Source organism: Mustelus asterias, chromosome 4 (assembly GCF_964213995.1).
Source record: "Mustelus asterias chromosome 4, sMusAst1.hap1.1, whole genome shotgun sequence".
NCBI classification, from domain to species: Eukaryota; Metazoa; Chordata; class Chondrichthyes; order Carcharhiniformes; family Triakidae; genus Mustelus; species Mustelus asterias.
Genome location: NC_135804.1, coordinates 35,032,637 through 35,054,603, shown reverse-complemented (window position 1 = coordinate 35,054,603; position 21,967 = coordinate 35,032,637).

Genomic DNA, 21,967 nt, shown 5'->3' with positions numbered 1-21,967 from the left:
TAATTTAAAAATAAAATGACCTTTTCTTCTGTGGGCAGTGGGGCTGCTGCCGTGTCAGTGCTGGACAACCTCCCATGATGCTCTAGCACAGGAGCTCACCTACCGTCCCTGATTGGATGGTGGGTCTGCTCGCTGCCATTAATTGGTCTTTAGGCCCTTTAAGAAACCCCGTGGCTGTGCCTGGAACATTCTATTATGGTGTCACTCGAGTCAAAACTAAACCGGCAGCCAGGTTCCTAAGGAAGAATTGAAAATCCCAGCCATAGGGTCATTGGGTGGTATTTAACGCTGGTAACAGGAGTCTTGCCTGCCAATTAGAGAGCTGGTGAGAGTCCTCTGGGGAAGGCCCACCACATTAAATGCCAATTGGTCATTTTACTGGGCAGTGGAGGGGTGGAGGGGGGGTCTTTCCTGGGATCTAAGACCAGCAGTTCTTCATTGCATGGCAGCACCGCTGGAGAGGTGGCAACTGCTGTCGGTAATGCACACAGCAGACCACAGGTGAGTGATGGCTGGACGAGGGATTGTGGGGGGAGGTGGATTGGCATCACAGGCAGGGGGTGTCTGTCAACAGGTCCCGCTTCTTCCTCATGCCAGGTCTCTTGATCAGGCAATCAGTGCCTTTGAATGAGGGCCGCATCCCTCCACCCCCCCACTCCCCACCCCCCCACCCACCACCAAGCTCCAAGAGGCCCACAAGTGAGCTCGACAGCATTTGCCATTTGGACTTTCCCCAGAACAAGTCCCTGACCTCTGCTGGGTGAATACCAGTGTTGGTACAATGAGGCCATTAGACCTCCTGCCAAGTAAGTATTTGGGGCAGAGGTTGGAAGACAGTGGGATCCCCTCTGATGCTCTCCCACCTGAGTAATTATCTCCCTGTCACCAAACCCACCATGGGGGAGGGCATTAAATTCCACCCACTGAGTCATTACAGGACAGAAGTTAGCCATTTGGCCCCTTGAGTCTATCCTAGCTCTTTAGAACAATCCAATCAGTCCCATTCCCCTGCTTTATCCCCATATCCCTGAAAGTTTATTTCCCCGTGCCCATCTAATTTCCTCTTGAAATTATTGACTATTTCTGTTGCCATCTTCCTCGTAAGGCAGTGATTTCTCGGTCAGTACTACTCGCTGCGTAAAGATGTTCTTTTATGTCACCCTCCTGTATATCTTGTACAAAAGTTTAAATCTGTGTCTCCTTGTACCATTAACTAATGTCAACCTGATAAAAAAACACTATCATCATCTTACAAATTTCGATCACATCTTCCCTCAATCTCCTTTTGTCTAAGGAGAGCATCCTTTCAAATCTTTGCAAGTTGACCCACCCCAGTCCTCACCTCATTCCTACAGGAGGCTTTCCAAGCCGCAGACATGATATCCCCAACATCCTTGTGTGCCATTTTCACTGTTGGAGGAGGACAACAGGATGGACAAAAGGAGAAGCAGACAGCATTTAAGGAAGCTGTAGCCCACAAGATATTACCCCAGTCCACCTAGAATATACTAGCCTCACAGATCAGATGGGAGAGTATTGAAGAGATGTGATTAAGAAGCCATGGACTTCTCAGCCTTCACAGGGAAGATGGCACATACTCACCCATTTTCTATTCTTCTTGACTCCCTCAAGCACTGTGAATCAACTGCTGCGAGATCCTCACTGACATTATCTAGTTGCCTAAAGGTGAAGGGATCTGAGTTGGTGGTTAGGATGGATGGAGTGATTTGGAGAGGGCTCGAGTCGAGGGACAGGAAGTGATAACTTATGCAGGAACTCATGGGTGAGCTTTAATCTTCCTCATTATCATCATCCTCTTCACCTTGTATCATCAACATCATCAAGGAGGTTGTTATTTATTGAATCATCAGGAAAATGGGTAAGCATTGCCCTCTTGGAATTCAGGAAGGAGAGATGGGGGGGCGGGGGGGGGGGGGGTGGGGTCGTCAATAATTTTGTGAGAAGATTGAATAAATGAGGGTAAGGCTAGTCAGAGGCTCTTAAATGAGAGAAGTGATTTTGGGATCCTTCGTGCAAATCATTTCTGACAGAGGAACCAGATAGCTATAGTGTAGGATGCTGAGTTAGAGTCCCACTAAATCAGGATGCATGGTGAGGTGTTAGTTGTTTAAAAAGGTGGAAAGTGCCCAGGATGGGCAATGAAGAAAAGGGTGTGTGTACATGCATGCATCCATTCTCCCTCTCCTCCTTCCCTCCCTTCCTTCTTTCTTTCCTTCCTTCCCTTCCTTCCTCCCTCCCTCCCTCCCTCCCTCAGGTCACTGAATTTCAACAATGTTCTACAGCCCTGGGTGTGAGTGAACTGGCACTCAGTAAAGTACATGATCATTTGCGATATGTATTGTGTGCACTTCAAAATATATTTTTTGTTAGTCTAAATGAATTATAAATTTCACACAATTATTGCTTAATAAAAATTCCCACTCACAATGTGGAGCTTCTGAACACGGGAGAATGGAGTTGGTCAACATCCTTTCTTAATAAAATAGTCCTGTAGATTTAGGAAACAAACAGGACAAACAGCTTTCGAATCTGATACATTTAATTATTTAGAAAAGATTATTTCATTTTCAAGAAGCAGGATGATTAAAAATACTCTAACTTCTGTTACTCAGCATTGAAATTAAATGTGATAATTACTTAAAGAACAGCCAACCATATAGACATGTATTTCATAGAAAAATTACTGGGTAATAGTTTCACACAAACAACACAGCCACACAAATTCCCCTGTCCACTATCTTGGTACTAATATTAGTTGATTTAAAACCAGTGAGTTAAAACCTTCGTTAAAATTGCAGAATGAGTCATTTGGCAAACATTTCTATTCTCATCTCAAATGCCATCTGCAATTGTTATGTACTTATGCGTGATAAATTTATGTATTATGGAAGATATTACTGAGTTAAAGAAAACAAATCAAGTGGCACATAACTGTCGAATAATGAGTTAACATTGGCCATGTTATAATCACTTATATTTTCATCTCTATCACTGCTAAATCCTTGTGAATTTTGTTTTGTGCTAGGTTTTTCAGACTTTCCAAATTCTTATCATTAATTTTCTTGTGTTGTCGCTATTGAGGTTCTCATGGTGATTTGCATGGAGGAGGATGGCTTCCAGGTTTATATAACTGGTAATAAAAACAATAAGACTCTGTTTTTCTATCTGTCTGGCATGTTGAGTATTTGCAACATTTTCTGTTTTAATTTCAGAGTTCCAGCATTCACAGTATTTTGCTTTTCTTTTCACATAATTGGTGCTGCAGCATTACTGCTGGGTAATTCCTGACTATAGGACGAACTGATATTGGAGAGTTCCATCAGATTAAACTGACGTGGAAATCATCAGCGAGAAAAGATTTAAAAACAAACTTTGCAGATGCTGCTTTCTAATGGAGGATTCACACACCGAATAATGACTCACTTTTCCTCATCTAAGTTATTGAAAACCCTGCCACACAAACAGAGAATTTTTCTGTTCTTACGTGAGATAAAAAGAGTGACAAGATTTGAGAAAGGCAAACACAGCAGGAGAGCAACAGCCCAGGAAAAAGATTGGGTTGTGTGGGAGGGGATGGAAGCATACATAGCAACAAAACAAAACAATTTCAATTGCATGATGAACAAATAAACTGCCACTCTGTTACCAGGTTAGCCAACATATAGTGGTGTCTTTCCTCTTGGAGATAAGTACAGAAAAATCATTTTTAAGCAGTTAATGAAGGTGCCAAGTTTCAAAAGATATTTGGCGATAGAAAAGGTGAATGAACTCTTTAATTTCAGTGCTGTGTACCAGAACAATGTACAAAGTACAAATGTGTCTCTGGAGTCAGGGAATGTAGGAAGAAGATGAGGGCCATTCATTCTAGAAACTGTAAGGAGGATTTTGGATATAGTTGCATCGATTGTGCCAGAAGGGGTGAAATTTGTCAGCTAGTTGCTGGAAAGACATTATGGGGAAGTTAAATCTCTTATATTCCAGGCTCTGAATCTCCTTCAGGCTTCCTTCAGTCATTGTGTTATACTCAGGAAAGGACTGAAGTTCCCATGGAAGTTCAGGGAAATGTAGGCCTTATCCAGGGATTACTGTGATTACCATTCTATGGAGCCTTGGCACTCTTGTGTCAGAGTCCATTTCAGGATAGGTGCATGCACTTTATTATGCAAATGGAAGGCTGGAACAATGGATTGCGATGGCAGGGGCCCAAATATCCTTTCCTTCACATGGCCGGACCAGGAATCTCTCCTTCACTTACCACCTGCCATTAGTGTGTGTTGGAAGGACTTGCAGGTTGATAGCCAACCAGTTTAGACATGTGAATGCACCTTCCTTGGCCAACAAGTCTTCAGTTAGGACTCGAATCTGGTCCTCATAGCTCAGAGGCAAAAGGAGGCTACTACTGCACCATATGGCCTCATGTTTTGCCCTGTTATGTTGGCCAAACATTGGGCAGCTGAGGTCCCTGATTGTTCTGGAAGCTGATGGTAAATGTGGAAATTCAATTGAGTCTGCAGCCTGCTCAGTAAAATTTTAATTAATGGACTATTAAGATCTCAAAATTGTTGAGTTGCCACCTTGATTAGTAACACCTTGAATAGCTAGAAGAGGCAGGAAGAATACTCATCTTTATTGTTTAATTCCTTAACTTGATATTGAAAGCTCTTTCACCTGACCAGTGTATATGTTGTCTGAGGTGGCATATTCGTTTTTTTTACAATATGATGAATTTCAGCTTAATGTAACCACCTGTAAGGGAACATCCTTTGATGAGAAATGTTTGATTTGATTTATTATTGTCACATGTATTGGAATACAGTGAAAAGTATTGTTTCTTGCACGCTGTACAGACAAAGCAGACTGTTCATAGAGTAGGCAGGGAAAAGGAAAGGAGAGGATGCAGAATATAATGTCACAGTCACAACTAGAGTGTAGAGAAAGATCAGTTTAATATATAGTAGGTCCATTCAAAAATCTGATGGCGGCAGGGAAGAAACTGTTCTTGAGTCGGTTGGTACGTGACCTCAGACTTTTGTATCTTTTTCTTGATGGAAGAAGGTGGAAGAGAGAATGCGTGGGGTGCATGGGGTCCTCTTCCGAGGCAACAGGAAGTGTAAATAGAGTCAATGGATGGGAGGCTGGTTTGTGTGATGGACTGGGCTACGTTCACAACCATTTATAGTTTCTTGCGGTTTTGGTCAGAGCAGCAGTCATACCAAGCTGTGAGAAACTGGAAAAGATGCTTTCTATGGTGCATGTGTTTTTAAACAACTGAGTTTGTGCCTTAGGATCACTTAAAACCCTGACATTTTGAAAAATACTGGACATGAGTTGATAAGCTATTAGCCGAGCACAATATTCTGTGCTCTGTCCATTCAGCTTGTTTTCCACTGGTGATTGCGTTTGCTCTGATACATATTGCAAGGGGCTCCATGGACAGAGAGAACACGGGGAACTGGAGGCAGCACTATTTACCCCTGCGATGAAGAATGAGTGCAAAAGAGCAGAGGCCACTGTTGCAAACAATGAGCGGAACATTATGGCCCTGTTGTGGCTTGGGCAGGAGTATAAAATGCAGTGAGCAATTCAATAGTTTATTGACTTTGGCGGAACCAGAAAATTCCACAGAATGGATGTGGGATATTAGTAGTGGAGGTTAATTCACTTCCTGAATGTGTTGCAAAGCCTATCTAACACAAGGGTCAGGATTCTCCCAAAAAAAGTCTAAGTGCCGAATTTGCGTAAAAACTGGATTAACTCCTGCTGTTTTTCTTTTGTGGGATTTTCTAAATGAATCTCCCACACTCTGAGCACTGCAGAGTGCACCAGTGAGATTCACATTGAAAATCTGTAGGCGGGGCCTATTCCCGCTGGAGAGGCCGGCAGCATAGCGCTGAGCGGGCCACTGCGCATGTGCCGACCTGTCAGTGCCAAGATTGGTGCATCCACAGTAGCCCCGCACTGCCAGATTCCCGATCTCTGGCTGGCTCGATCACTGGCCAGCCCCGCGACCCTGTGACCCCGCAACACTGCCCCCCGACCCTCCCTAGGCCCCGATTGCTGGCCTCTTGGATGTCACGGGCCCAGCCTCCCCCCGCTCCCCCCCCACTCCTGATCTGCCTCGATCTCCCCAAGTACCCACCTCCCCCCCCCACCCAGCAGTCCCAATCCCCACTATGGCCAGTCCTAATCAGCACCTTCCCCCCCTCTTGTCATTAATCCCAAGCACAGAGTGGCAGCGGGACTCCCCCACCACCACCGATCTCCCCCCATATGTCCCGCCCCCTCAATAGGTCCCACCACCCTTTGGGTCCACCCCCTTGGCACTGCTCAATGCCGGGTGGGCAGTGCCAAGATGTCCCTTGGGCATTGCCATGTTGCCGCTTGAGCAGTGTCAGGGAGCCAGGCTCCAGCAGTGCAGCGGGTTGAGTGAATTGCCCCCAAGGTTTCTAATGAAAAAGTACATTTTTCAAACTTGAAGAGTGCGTGTGAGCAATATTATTGCCATCACAGAAAATAGTTTTTTAAAAACATTCTTATATGTAGTGACATTTATATGCTTTTTTGTTCAAGTGTGATGTTTTTCTAGGTTTTTATGACAGGAATAAAAGGCTTGCCAATTCATTTAAAATCTGAGGCATTTGTTCCGTTCTGATGATTTTTTTTAAGGCTGTTATGATTGGCTTTGTGATCCCAAGAATCAAGTATGAACGATGTACAAGTATGAGCTCAGCTTATAGATCATTGGAGCTCCAATTTCATTCTATGAGCTTGGGTGGTGTAATATGCAAGAAACAAGTTTTATTTTAAGTTTAAAGTTTTTTTATTAGTGTCATATTAACACTGAAATGAAGTTACTGTGAACATCCCCTAGTCGCCACACTCCAGCGCCTGTTCAGGTACACAGAGGGAGAATTTAGCATTGCCAATGCACCTAACCAGCACGTCTTTTGGACTATGGAAGGAAACCAGAGCACCCGGAGGAAACCCACGCAGACACGGGGAGAACGTGCAGACTCCACACAGACATTGACCCAAGCTGGGAATTGAACCTGGTCTCCGAGTGCTGTGAGGTGGCAGTGCTAACCACTGTACCACCGTGCCACCCCAATATTTCTTTTAATTATTTCCATTTTTCCTCAAGGAAATCCAGTTTTGCCTTTCGTGTCATTTTGGAATAATAGGATAATAGGATTTCAGTCAAAAATCTTTTGAAGAGAGGTGCCTTGGTGAGACTTTTCCTGATTAACTATGTGAAAAACTGCACTAAAAGAAGTTAGGTCTAGCTTATTAGCTTGTGTCCAGTTCAACGATCCCCAACTGTAATTTATGGAAGCTACATAATCTTCCATGATTATCAAATGACAGGGTGAAAAATTAGAGTCGGGAAGTATAGTAGCTATTACATTTAGAGGCAAATTCAAATACGCAGTAATTACACTGCAAGGCCTGTCAGCAATACAGATATTCTGGGTTATAGGAAGCAGAAAAAAAATGACTTGTGCTAGGATCTCCACCTAATGAATCTATTCGTGAGGCTCTTAGGCTGATTACATCTCCATTTTGGTATTATAACTGTAGCAGTACAATGATCATCATCAATAATGCTATGTCTTACCTGTGTTGCACTAGGGTTAAACTTATACCTTGTGTTGTTTAAAGGCCTACTAAACAATTCCACTCTCATACAAAGTTATAAATGACCAAGGGAACGTTAATAACAATACAGATGTGGATACATTCAGTTTACAGTATGGAAATAGGCCATTCTGACCAATCTATCCATGCTGTTGCTTTATCCTCCTAATTCCTTGTGCCCACCCGATATCCATATAGCAGTTTTCCCCTTCTTTAAGAAATAACTCCAGTACTACATGCTACAGTCTCATATCTGTCCTGAGCATCTTACTTTGAATCTCACATATCTAATCTCATATATCCATGTTCTTCTTTCTAGATGCCTCGACAAATGAAAAAACTGTTTCCATGTAACCGGTCCCATTCATTCATCATTTTAAATGACTTTCAAATCATTTATTAATTTCTAATACAAGCATATCAAATCTTTCAAGCCTTCCCTCAAATTTTCCTTAGATGGGCAGCATTGTGGTGAATCTACCCTGTATCTCTTGACTGCATCAATATTTTTCCTATAGTGTAGAGCCCTAAGCTGGGTGCCAAGCTGAGGGGCACAAGTTCAAGGTGAGGGGCAAGAGGTTTAGGGGGGATGTGAGGAAAAACTCTTGTACCCAGATGGTGATGACAGCCCAGAATGGGCTGCTTGGGAGGGTGGCAGAGGTGGGTTGCCTCACGTCCTTTAAACTTACCTGGTCGAGCTCTTGGCATTTCATAACTTTCAAGGCTATGGACCAAGTGCTGGTAGATGGGATTAAGTGGGAGGTCAGGTGTTTCTCATGTGTCAATGCAGACTCGATGGGCCGAAAGGCCCCTTCTGCATTGTATGATTCTATGAATAGTCCAACTGTTCTGTTTAAAAAGGTTTATATCGAGTACCAATTTCATCTAATTCTATCTTGCCTAAAACCCACTATTTTATTAGCTTTTTTATGGGTTTATCCACTTAACTGTTTTGTGAACCTGAATTCCTAAATCCCTATACTCTTATCAGATTCAGCTGTCCATGCTGTGTGAAGAATAATTAGTAATTTTGTTTTTATCAAAAGATGCCACTTTATTTTGTGAGTTTGTGAATGTCACCCCAGTAAAGGGTTTAAGGTGCGAGGGGCAAGGTTTAAAAGGCAAATGTATGAGGCAAATCCTTTACACAGAGGGTGGTGGGTGTCTGGAACTCGCTGCCGGGGGAGATAGAGGAAGCAGATACGATAGTGAGTTTTAGGGGCATCTGGACAAATACATGAATAGGATGGGAATAGAGGGATATGGTCCCTGGAAGGGTAGGGGGTTTTAGTTCAGTCGGGCAGCATGGTCAGTGCAGGCTTGGAGGGCCGCAGGGCCTGTTCCCGTGCTGTCATTTTCTTTGTTCTTTGTTAAAGGCTTGTCATATTCATTGTTTTAAGCCTTGACTGAATTCAGTATAGAAATTTTTGGAAAGCGGTCGCGTTTCTCCCATCCGCGCCCGCCGCTTTTCTGGCAGGTCCAGTCGGGAGACGCACGTCTGCGGCCTTGAACGGGGATTTGCGCATGTGCATCTCCCAGAGCCGGCAAGAAGTCGCCTAACAGATCACCTTGGAAACCGGCGGGAACGCAGGTAAGTCATTTAAATCTTTTTAAAATCTATTTTAAATATATAGATAAGATAATTATTGGGACCTTTCAGGTCCCGATCGAATATCCCACCCCGCCAGGAGTACTTCATTCTGGCGGTGTTCAGACGAGCTCCCCACGTTTGGGGAGCTAGTGGGAGACCCTGCCGGAATGAAGGGGGGGCAATTGGAGTCCCTCAGGGGGTTGGGCAGTGGGAGTGGTGCCCCCTGGGCATGGGCACCCTGGCAGTGCCAGCCGGTGCCCTGGCACTGACCAAGGGGCAAAGTGCCCAAGGCCAGGGGGCATCAGGCAGTGCCAAGGGGGTGGGACCTATTGTGGGCAGGGCCTAGGGACAATCGGTGGGGGGGTGGGGGGAATCCCGCTGCCATTCCGCATTGTGATTGGTCTGGGATGGAGGGAGGGCAGCAATTGGGGCGGGCTGGGGGTTATGGTCTGATGGGGGGGGGGGGTCTGCTGGAGTGAGAGTGTTGGGGGTATCACCACTGCTGGGGGGTGTGGGCTTTGCATCGAGGCGCTCCGAGAATGGGGGATGGTCAGGGCTGGCCCAGAAATTATTGTGGGGGCCACGATTGGGCCGTGGAGGGGGGGGGGGGGTTGGGGGGGCAGCACTTCAGAGGTCCCGAGCTGGCCAGCGATCGAGCTGGCCAGCAAACGGGAGTTTGACAGTTTGGGGCCACTGCGCATGCACAGAGCTCCAGAACTGTCAAACCCCCCTGGGTTTTTAATGAGATTCATGACTGGGACCTCTGCAGTGCACAGAGTGCAGAGATTCAGATGAGAAGCTGACCTGCTGGGACTGGCGCGATCTAGACCAGTTTTGCTGCCAGTTCAGCACTTTAGCGAGAATCGTCCCCCCGTTTCTTTCTTAAACACATGGACAGTAAAAAGCTGATAAGGTGGGTGCTGAGGGTCAAGTAATTTGTGCAATACCTGCATAGCCTCAGAAATATCTCAAGTCTCCAGGAAGTTCCTAAGAGGATGACCATGGGTGGAGTGCCTCCCTTGAATGGACAAGACAAAAGTTCCATTGAATTTACACCTCCTATTGTTTGTGGACATTTAAAATCCAGGGACATCTCGACCCACTGGCTGAAATTCTCCCACCTCGCCTGCCACATGAATCATAGCAGGTGAAACAGAAAATTCAGTGGACCATTTAAAGGTCCATTGAGATCAGATGGAATGCCTTCTTCACTGGGCCTGCAATTATTATTTTTTCCCTTAGACACAACACACACAAGAATTATGCATTATTCTTTTCTTTACGGCTTGTAAAAGTGCACTATTATCTTTAACTGTTTTTTCTTCAGTGTGTGCATGTGTATGTGACAAGTTGGGGTGACACGGTAGCACAATGGTTAGCACTGCTGCCTCACAGCATCAGGGACCTGGGTTCAATCCCAGCCTCAGGTCACTGTCTGTGTGGAGTTTGTACATTCTCCCCGTGTCTGCGTGGGTTTCCTCTGGGTGCCCTGGTTTCCTCCCACACTCCAAAGATGTGCGGGTTAGGTTGATTGGCCGTGCTAAATTGACCCTAGTGTTGGGGGATTAGCAGGGTAAATATCTGGGGTTATGGGGATAGGGCCTGGGTGGGATTGTGGTTGGTGCAGACTCGATGGGCCGAATGGCCTCCTTCTGCACTGTAGGGATTCTATGAAAAAAAAGTCAGTGAAATAGCATTATACTTATAGGTTGAATGTTGGAACAAATAATCCTTTTTATTTACACCCACAAAAGCTTGCTGCTGGTTATTCAAATTGACCACATACTCAAGAGTTAATATTGTCCTTTCCAAAAACACATGTAGATGATGCTGAAGGGAAGGGGAACTGATATTCCAGTTGTCTTTCATCCCTGTCTGTAACAGCGAAACAAATGTTCTGTTGTTACAGCAGTTGCTGCATGTTATATAAGTGATTATAGACGTGTTATTAAATTGGTACACTGTTGCCTAATCCTGATATCAATAAAGAAATTGTGTGATACTTTGCGAAGTGCTTTAACATACTGACCAATAGAATTTCAAGACCGATGGGTGTTGGCGTAATCTCTTGGGAAGGATTCAAGCATTTCGCTTAATAACAAGGATTTAAACAACTTTAAATTGTAAGTTTCAAATTTGCATACTTTTATTTACCAAGGTACTGCCAAATAATCTATCAATAAATTATCCTCCTGAATAATCTTCTTAACACTATGATTCCAGTTATACCTACACAAATGAACACTATTAATACAGTTCCAATCACTGGTGCTTTTTGCTGAACGCTATGTTTACATTTGCGTTTGGGCAGTTGACAATTTTACATGCACCAATTGTGTTAAGACAAAACCTGAGTGTCACAATCATTTTTTAAACATGAATTTTATTTAAAAAGAATCCTTCTGAGAGATTTTGGATTTGTCATTCAGGTAAAGGGCAATCCTGTCAGTTGTAAAGTTTCATTACACAACATTTGGCTGTCTGAATATCAACTGCAAAAAAATAATTGGCTGGGAGGCACTTAAGGGGCACAATGAGTCATCCACTATCTCTCACCCAGTTCAATTCAACATTACCACCTATTGAAGCACCACAGAAAACTATTCATAATACTATGCACAAGACCACTTGTCTTATCAGAGTTTTTGATGGAATGGGAGATTGATGACATTCACAAGGATCTGGTAACACATAATCATAGAATCATAGAATCCCTACAGTACAGAAGGAGGCCATTCAGCCCATTGAGTCTGTACCGACCACAATTCCACCCAGGCCCTATCCCCATAACTCCACGCATTTACCCTGGTAATCCTCCTGACACTCGGGTCAATTTAGCATGGCCAACCAACCTAACCCGCGCATCTTTGGACTGTGGGAGGGAACCGGAGCACCCAGAGGTAACCCACGCAGACACGGGGAGAATGTGCAAACTTCACACGGACAGTGACTTGAGGCCGGAATTGAACCTGGGATCCTGGCACTGTGAGGTAGCTGTACTAACCACTGTGCCATCCACATAAGAACATTTATTCCATTGATCTGTGATATACGTGAAGTACTTTTATCCATAGTTTATAGCTTTTCTATGTGCAGTGCATCATGTTAGTTAAATCTATTTCTTGAAGAAACACCCCAGCCTTAAATGGCTTCTGAGATTGGATGCTGGAAAGTTTATTCCAGGGCTGATTTTCAACATTTTACCTGTCCGTCCTTCATGGACATGACACGGGCGATTTTGTACCCATGCTCCCTGTCTGCAGGAATGGCAGTGTGTGCTCAGAATCCAGAGAGACTTAGTCCAATTTGCACCAGTGAGTTTCCAAGTTCCAATCTTCCAGCCCTCTTGCCAGCAGAGTAGTGTGAAACATGCCATGGTGCTTCAGAAAGGTCATTTTCATACATTAACATGTTGTTAGCAAGCACTCTCTCCAGGACTTCCCCCTCCACCGCACCAGATATTCAGCGGACATGCCAGCGTAACATCACGCCGGTGCTATTTACAATTGCTCTACATAAGCGTGAACTGGCGTATTCACCTCTGAGGGTGAGTTCAGAGGTGAACACTCAGGCAGCCGGCACCCTCCACGGTTATCACTGCACAGGAGGCATCAGAGAAGATGCGAGGGACACAGATAAGTGCAACTTGGGGCCGGGAGTCCCAGAATCACCCAATTGGAGGGCCTTGCCTTCCCTTCATGTCAGGACGCTCCTTGCTTTAAAGGGGTTGTGAAGGCTGGTATGCAGCAACACTTCCTGTGTCCTCCTTTTTGTGTTCCCATCTCTATTGCGGCTGAGGGAGCACCCTTCCTTAGTGGGTGCTGGTCAGAATGTGGGAGGGCTTGAAAACAAGATGCTCAGCACGGCGGTGGGGGGGGGGGGGGGGTGGGGGGGGGGGTGACTGTGAGTTATCTGGGTGGGATTCCATGAGAGGTCGGGCTCTCAGGGCACAGTAGGGATTTCAGGAATGGGCTGCATTTCCCCTCACGCAGCCTGAAGGGTCTCAAACTTGGAGGGAGGGAAGATGACTGCAGTGTGACTGAAACCTACAATCAGGCACTGGTGTGGGGACAAAGGGTAGAGGCTGCCCGGAAGTTCCAAACCAATTGTCGGGGGCGTTAGTGTGTAATGGTGGATCTCAATGGGTCGTGGAAGGCTGTTCAGTTCTGCATTGCTTGTAACCTTGGAGAAACAGGGTGCCCTCTGGGAATGAGCTGGGCATGCTCAATGCTGGCCTCGCACAATCCAGCTGTGCCTCATCTACCACAAGTGGCAGACACTTGGCTGAACTGTCACCCCGGCCTCCTCTCTCTAGTGATAATGCCATTAAATGGCGTGCGGCCAAGAAGCACAGCCATTTAATGGGGGCCAACTGTTAATCCATCGCCAGCCAATGACCTAGCCATTGAGCTGACATTCCCATTCAGAATGAAACATCACACTGATAACAATGATGTGTCCTCATGTGCAAGGCATGATGATGTTTTCTATCATCACGCACTCCAATCGAGGTCATGATGGACTGCAAAGGCAAGGCCCTCTGTCAGGATGTAAACACTGGTCACCAGCAGCCACTTGACTGGTCACCAATGTGACACCAGATTTCTTTGAGGGCTGGAGGAATGCGGGCATTTGGTGCCACTGAGACCCAGGTGGGCTCATGTGCTGCATTCTGCTGGAGTTGGCAGGGACCAACGTGGAATTTGGTTATAGTGTCCGAGTGGAGGGTGTGAGGGATGGCGTTGAGACACCTACTGAGTGTGTCGCCATTGGGTGGTAGTCAGAGATGAATCTAGGGATGACGTTTGGGACTCTTTCATGAACCCTTGTCTCTCATTATGGTCTAATCATTATAGTGCATAGTCTGGAGGATCATGGAGCCTATTGAGTTGGCTATCATATTTATTGCCATAGAGCAGTGGCAGAAATACTGATGTGCCGTGGCACCTGACCAGGCCCCTCATGCCCTTTATGCCAAAGGCATGGAACTGAAATAGTTTGGCAAAGGGGGCATGAGGAACCATTGGGGTTTGGGTAGAGGGGCATAGCTTGAGAGGTCATGGGGTGGGTAAAGGGGCATAGCTTGGCATTGGAGTTATGAGGGGCTGCAGAAGGTGGGAGACACGAAGTGGCATGAATGGGGCATGAGGTGTCAAGGGGGTGGTGAACTTACCTTGACATAGGGGGTATGAGGAGGATATTTGGAACTCACCTGTTAAAAGGCTCCTCATGCAGACTAGGGTATGGAAATTGGAACTAGCCGTTTGCAGGTGAAAGGTCTGAGTCTGGTTTGTAGCATGAGTGGGTCCTTGAAAAAACACAGAATGTTCCAAGTGCTGATTGTGGTACCTCAAATTGAGGGTTGCAAGATGATGAAAGGTATGGATAAAGTAGACGTGAAGCGGATGCTTCCTCTTGTGGGGCATTCTAGGATGAGAGGTCATAGTCTTAGAATAAGGGGTAGCAAATTTAAAACAGAGTTGAGGAGAAACTACTTCCCTCAAAGGGTTGTGAATCTGTGGAATTCGCTACCTCAAAGTGAGGTGGATGGTGGGACAGTGAGTAAATTTAAGGAGGAGTTAGACAGATTTTTAATTGGCAACGAGTTGAAGGGTAATGGGGAGAAGGCAGGAAAATGGGGATGAAGGGCATATCAGCCATCATTGAATGTCAGAGCGAACTCAATGGGCCAAATGGCCTAATTCTGCTCCTATATCTTATGAGCTTATGAACTTATATCTTACGAACTTATGATTGTGCTTGAAAGAAATGTTTATTGAACACTGTCAAGGATTCTGTGCAGCAGCGTACATGAGTGATAAGGATGTAAATGAAGGATTGAAATGGTGCAAATTTCTATTGGCTGAAAGTGCACACCAAACTGTAAGACTATTGGTGCTTTAACTGGCATGTTCTCTCTCATTGACTAAAAAGTGCTACGGTTGACACTGTTTGCGGAACTCTGTTACAACATCATAGTGAGATTCACTGTGTCTATTCTCCTTGCTAGCAAGTAATAAAGCTAGGAAAGATTGAGTACTCACTGTGCATTGTCTGCTTAATCCTCAACAAGGGTTTCCACCTCTTTGAGGGATTGTGAACATTGTCTCCAGGGAAAATTATGGAGGTTTAGGGCACACTTATCCCTACAATGGAGCCAGGAAAGCCGAATGCAAGCTCTTGATGAGAACTCTTTAACACTGCTGAAAACCAGACAACCCAAGATTGGGATCAGGAATCCTGGAATTGGGATCTGCCCGGTGGAAATTCAACCCCATGTGCATGTTATCATCAGGGCACCAGAAAGCCAGACAGTGGCCTGCATAAATAGGATGGGCTGCCACATTTGTTAGCAATTGTGGAGGGGCAGTGAGGTTGAGGGACACGCATGCAGAAGTCAGTAAAAACTAATGGACAGGCTGAAAAGTTAATCGGGAAAGGCAATGGAGTGTTGGTGTTTATCTCAAATTGCTGGAATACAAAAATATAGAAGTTATGTTTCAGTTGTATAAAGTTGTGATGGAACTTCAGTTCAAGGCACCACACATCAGTCAAGATATAGTGACCTTGGAGCAAGTGCAGCACAGATTCACTGGCATGATATCAGTGTTAAAAGGAATTAATTAGGCGGACAGTTGCGTAGGCTATGTTTGCCTTCCCTTGAGTACGAAAGATTAAGGGGTGATCTAATTAAGATGATTAAAGGATTTGATAGGTTAGATAGAGACAATTTCCTCCGGCAGGAAGAACAAATTGAAATAGCCTTAAAATTAGAGCTACGCTGTTCAGGGGTGAAGTAATTCCTCACAAAAACTGTGCTGTAATCTTCACCTGTCCTTCTCCAACCCCTCTGAAGCTGTTGCGGCAGGGTGAATTGAAAATTTCAAAACTAAGAGTGATAAATTTCTGTTACACAAGAATCTTAAGGATCATGGAACCAAGATGGGTCGGGGTTTTTTAAAAATTCATTTTCAGAATGTGGGTGCTACTGGCTAGTCTAGCATTTATTTCCAAGCCTAGCCGCCCTTTAGAAGGTGGTGGTGGGCTGCCTTCTTGAACACTGCAGTCCCTAAGGTGTAGGTACACCCACAGTGCTGTGAGGGAGGGAATTCCGGGATTTTGACCCAGCAACAACGAAGGAACTGTGTTATATTTCCAAGTGAGGATGGTGAATGTCTTGGAGGGAACCTCCTTGTCGTGATGTTCCCATGTGTCTCCTGCTCTTTTCTTTCTGGATGGTAGTTGTTGTAGGTTGGAAGGTGCTGCATAAGGACCCTTGGTGAATTCCTGCAGTTAAAATAAAAGAGCAGCCATAAACTAATAGAATGACAGAAGAAACTGAAGTGACTGGGTGGCCGACTCTTGTTCCTAAGTTGCACTCAATTCATGTCTAACTCATCTCCAGTCATAGAAACAGGATCATGCAAGTTTGTGCAAGGTTCCCAAGCAGTTGTCATGACACGTTTGTCATGCAACACTCAACAGCACCTCCCAGCCCCCCTCCAACTTGGAAAAACTCATGTTATTGTTTATAAAAAAACAATATAAAACTATGTTATTCCTTCTGGAACGTGGCTGGAGATATCCCCTATGTGCATGATGTATGAATACCCACCTTACCCACAGCAGTCTTCAGAACATAATGGATTTGTAAAGATGACCAGATGTACAACTTCCTGAGTTGCTACTGAGTCTCCAGTTCCCCCTTTGTTTTCCGCCTTCCATAGCACTGTACACTCTTCTGTGTGACAGAAAAGGAATGCCCGAGTTAGTGAGGAGAAATTGAGTAAGAAAGTGGCATTCTGTAATGCTCCTGTCCATTGTGCATCTGCTGAGAGCTGGAGAAGATGCAAGATGCAATCAGTATGGAGCGGTGATAAGTGTAAAGCCAAATGTGTGGAATTTGATGTGAGAAACGAATCCTTAGAGGAGTTGCTGGGTTGTAATCGCTGCCATTCTGAAGACCATAAAGGAAGAAGTGATTGCGTATGGAATGTAAAAGTATGGAATAGTTTGCATGAGAGATCTTCTAACAGGTGAGTTCCAAATATCCTCCTCATAACCCCTATGTCAAGGTAAGTTCGCCACACCCATGACAGCTCATGTCCCACTCATGCCACCTCATGCCACCCGCTCTCTGTAGCCACTCATAACTCCTAAGCTATGTCTATTCACGCACCCCATGAGCTCTCATTCCCACATGCCAAGCTATGCCCTTCCACCCAAACCCCTACAGTTCCTCATGCTTCCTTTGCCAAACTATTTCACTTCCATGCCCATTGAAGGGTGGGTGGAGTGCCACAGCTTGAAGTACACTGTGCCCATCTGGATGATGGTGAAGAACGTTACAGAGGGGAAAATATTTATTCCAGGATAATGATAAAAAGCCAGGTTTTGAGAAAGGTGCAGCGATGGCAGTCACCTTGCTGTTCTCCCAAAGGCATTGAACATCTTCCTGCACTCAATTCAGGTCATTGGGCTGAAGGTCCTGGCACTGAACCTCTCAGCCATCAATCTCCAAGTCTGTTGGCCGTTGTTCCCGGGAATATATTCTCTTTAAAATCAGGTCGTCTGCCAGAAATTGTGTAATGTGAATGAGTGACCATTTATCAATGTTATTACGTGTGCAATTATATTCAACTGAAACTGTGATGTCAAATTCACCTTGGTCTCACTCTGTAGATGGGGGTTATGTTTGGAGTTCACCTCACACCTGCCCAAATCCCACTTTGAGTTAAAATTCCTCCTTCTGTCACAGCCTGTAATCCATAAGAGTCAACCAGTCAATCTGTGGATTACTAATAGTCACAACAGCATCATAAGAAATACAATATCTCAAATGCTCTAAATATTTAACATGCATAAGCGGGCAATTAATTGACATCACAATCCATTTAGGACAACTTTGGCGTAACTCGTTCTGTCAATCCCCCAGGTGGACTTTGACAGGCCTTTATGCATATGTTAATATATCTGGCCATAGATTGCATGACTAATTATCTTAGTCCCTCAGTTTGGTTTTGCAAAGCTGTGAAGAATAACATGTTTGGACGTTTCTGATATTCTCGTCATTTACAACTTTCACTGAGCCACAATGTGCCTATAAGCAGAATCTGAATTTAATCCCTTGATATATCCTGTCCTACAAGCAAGGTAGACCCACCAGCGGTGGGGGAACAGTAGTTTACTGTTGGATGGGAGTGGCCCTGGGAGTTGATAACATTGGCTCTGGAATCCAAAACGTCCCCAGACATGAGCAAGAAAACCTATTTCCGTTTATCACCTACTGCCCTCTGTCAGCTGGTGAATCAGTGTTGAAATTAGAAAAAGTACAGATAATAGAACATATTCTGGATGTGGAATTTCAATTAACAGGAAATAATTTGTCGTACCAGTACCACTGACCTGGGCGAGCCTTGAAGGACAAAGCAGCCAATAAACTGGGCTTGTGGCAGGTAGTGAACCAACCAACCGACACAGGGCAGAAGGAGACCATGCGGCTGACCTAGTCTGCTGGCTGTCTTGCAGAGCAATCCAGATAGTAGCATTCCTCTCCCTTTCCCATTAGCCCTGGAAATGTTCTCCCTTCAAATACGTATATAATTCCCTTTTGAATACCTTAATCTGCCTCCAACATATTTTCAGGTCGTGTGTTCTAGGTCAGAACATTTGCTGCTTAAAAATGTTTTTCTTCATGTTGCCTTTGGTTCTTTGGCCAATCACCTTTAAAACTGTGTCCTCTGGATCGAGATCCTTCTGCCAATGGGAGTAGCTTCTTTTGATTGGCTCTGTCCAGACACCCACTCATAAAATTATAATAAAAAAGAAAGGTTCGCTGTCAAAATTCGAGAATAACTTTCTTTACAATATTGTGAAAGTAACTTATGGGGCCCAATTTTACTATCAAATTGTGCCCGTTTTCGGGCGCGAAAAGTTGGTAAAGTTGGGCATGAGGTGAGTAGCACGATCTGCGCCCATCTCCGCGCCAGTTCCCCCTTTACCAAGGCCCGAAAATGGCCGCGGTCAGGACCGTGCCCAGAACGAGCGCGCCGGCCATTTAAATGCATTTGCATGCATTTACATTGACTTAATGGGCTGCACGCCCAACCTTACCGACACTTCCCCCTTTACCACCGCATTTGCCAATCCAGATTCAGCGCAAAACAGGCATAGAACATAGAAAATATACAGCACAAACAGGCCCTTCGGCCCACAGGTTGCGCCGGTCATGTCCCTACCTACCTAGGCTTATATATAGGCTTACCTATATCCCTCAATCCTATTAAGTCCCATGTACTCATCCAGAAATCTCTTAAAAGACTCTATCGAGTTTGCCTCCACCACCACTGACAGCAGCCGATTCCACTCACCCACCACCCTCTGAGTGAAAAACTTACCCCTGACATCTCCTCTGTACCTACTCCCCAGCACCTTAAACCTGTGTCCTCCCATAGCAGCCATTTCAGCCCTGGGAAAAAGCTTCCGAGCATCCACCCGATCTATACCTCTCAACATCTTGTACACCTCTATCAGGTCACCTCTCATCCTTTGTCTCTCCATGGAGAAAAGACCGAGCTCCCTCAGCCAATCCTCATAAGGCATGCCAACCAATCCAGGCAACATCCTTGTAAATCTTCTCTGCACCCTTTCAATCATTTCCACACCCCTCCTGTAATGAGGCGACCAGAACTGAGCACAGTACCCCAAGTGGGGTCTGACGGGGGTCTTATAAAGCTGCATCATTATCTCCCGACTCCTAAACTCAATCCCTCGATTGATGAAGGCCAGCACGCTATATGCCTTCTTAACCACCTCCTCTACCTGCGAGGCCGATTTAAGAGTCCTATGGACCTGGACCCCAAGGTCCTTCTGATCCTCTACACTGCTAAGAGTCTTACCCTTGATATTATGCCCCTTCATCCCATTTGACCCGCCAAAATGGACCACTACACATTCAGCCGGGTTGAAGTCCATCTGCCACTTCTCCGCCTAGTCTTGCATCCTATCTATGTCACGCTGCAGCTTCTGACACCCCTCCAACCTATCCACAACACCACCAACCTTCGTGTCGTCGGCAAACTTACCAACCCATCCCTCCACTTCCTCATCCAGGTCATTTATGAAAATGACAAACAGCAAGGGTTCCAGAACAGATCCCTGGGGCACTCCACTGGTGACCGACCTCCATTCAGAAAAAGACCCGTCTACAACCACTCTCTGCCTTCTGCAGGCAAGCCAGTTCTGAATCCACAAGGCAACAGCCCCTTGGATCCCATGCCCTCTCACTTTCTCGAGAAGTCTTGCATGGGGGACCTTATTGAACGCCTTGCTGAAGTCCATGTAAACCACATCTACCGCTTTTCCTTCGTCAATGTGTTTAGTCATATTTTCAAAGAACTCCACCAGGCTTGTAAGGCACGATTTGCCTTTGACAAAGCCGTGCTGACTACTTTTGAGCATACTAAATTTCTCTAAATGTTCATAAATCCTGTCCCTCAGGATCTTCTCCATCAACTTACCAACCACTGAGGTTAGACTCACCGGTCGGTAATTTCCTGGGCTATCCCTATTCCCTTTCTTGAATATAGGAACCACATCCGCAATCCTCCAATCCTCTGGAACCTCTCCCATCTCCATCGACGACGCAAAGATCATCGCCAGAGGCTCTGCAATCTCTTCCCTTGCCTCCCACAGGAACCTGGGGTACATCCCATCCGGTCCCAGCGACTTATCTATCTTGATGCTATTCAAAATTTCCAATTTCTTAATGTCCACATACTCAATCTTTTCAGTCCGGCTCAATCCTGTAGTACAACTACCCAGGTCTTTTTCCACCGTGAATACCGAGGTAAAATATTCATTAAGCACCTCTGCTATTTCTTGCGGTTCTGTACAGACTTTCTCACCTTCACCTTTTATAGGTCCTATTCCTTCACATCTCATCCTTTTACTCTTCACATATTTATAGAACGCCTTAGGGTTCTCCTTAATCTTACCTGCCAAGGCCTTCTTGTGACCCCTTCTGGCTCTCCTAATTTCTTTCTTAAGTCCCTTCCTACAAGCCGTATACTCATCTAGATCCATATCATCGCCTAGTTCTCTGAACCTTTTGTACGCTTTCCTTTTCTTTTTGACGAGGTTCAGTGCCGCTTTCGTGCACCACGGTTCCCGTAACCTACCAACATCTCCCTGTCTCATCGGAACGTTGTCATGCAGAACTCCAGACAAACATTCCTTGAAAATCTGCCACCTTACTTCAGTACTTTTCCTCGAGAATGCCTCCTTCCAATTTATGCCTCTAATCTCCTGTCTGCATGATCCACAAAAGTCTGATTCGGGCGCTTCAGTTAGTGAGGAGGTAAGTGCCGAGCTTCTGACGGCTCACTGCTTGAGATCGATGGAAGGGGGGTCCACTGCCAGTCTGCCTGTGATCAGTCAGAGGGAAGGGGGGCCTGTTGCCACTCTGCCTGTGATTGGTGGAGGCCCACAATCAGTCTGGGTGGTGGAGGGAGTGGGGTATAAGGGGGGTCACTAATGATATGGGAGTGGGGCAATGTTTGTGGGGGTTGGGGGAGGCATTATCCGGCCCGGGACTGATGTGGTAGGGGAGCCGCATTCTATCATTTTTTTTCTGCGCGTGCGCAGTTGGAGGCGCCGATTGGAACTGCAGGATTTTGGGTGCATTAAGCCCCACCCACAGGCTTGTGCGGCATGATTCAG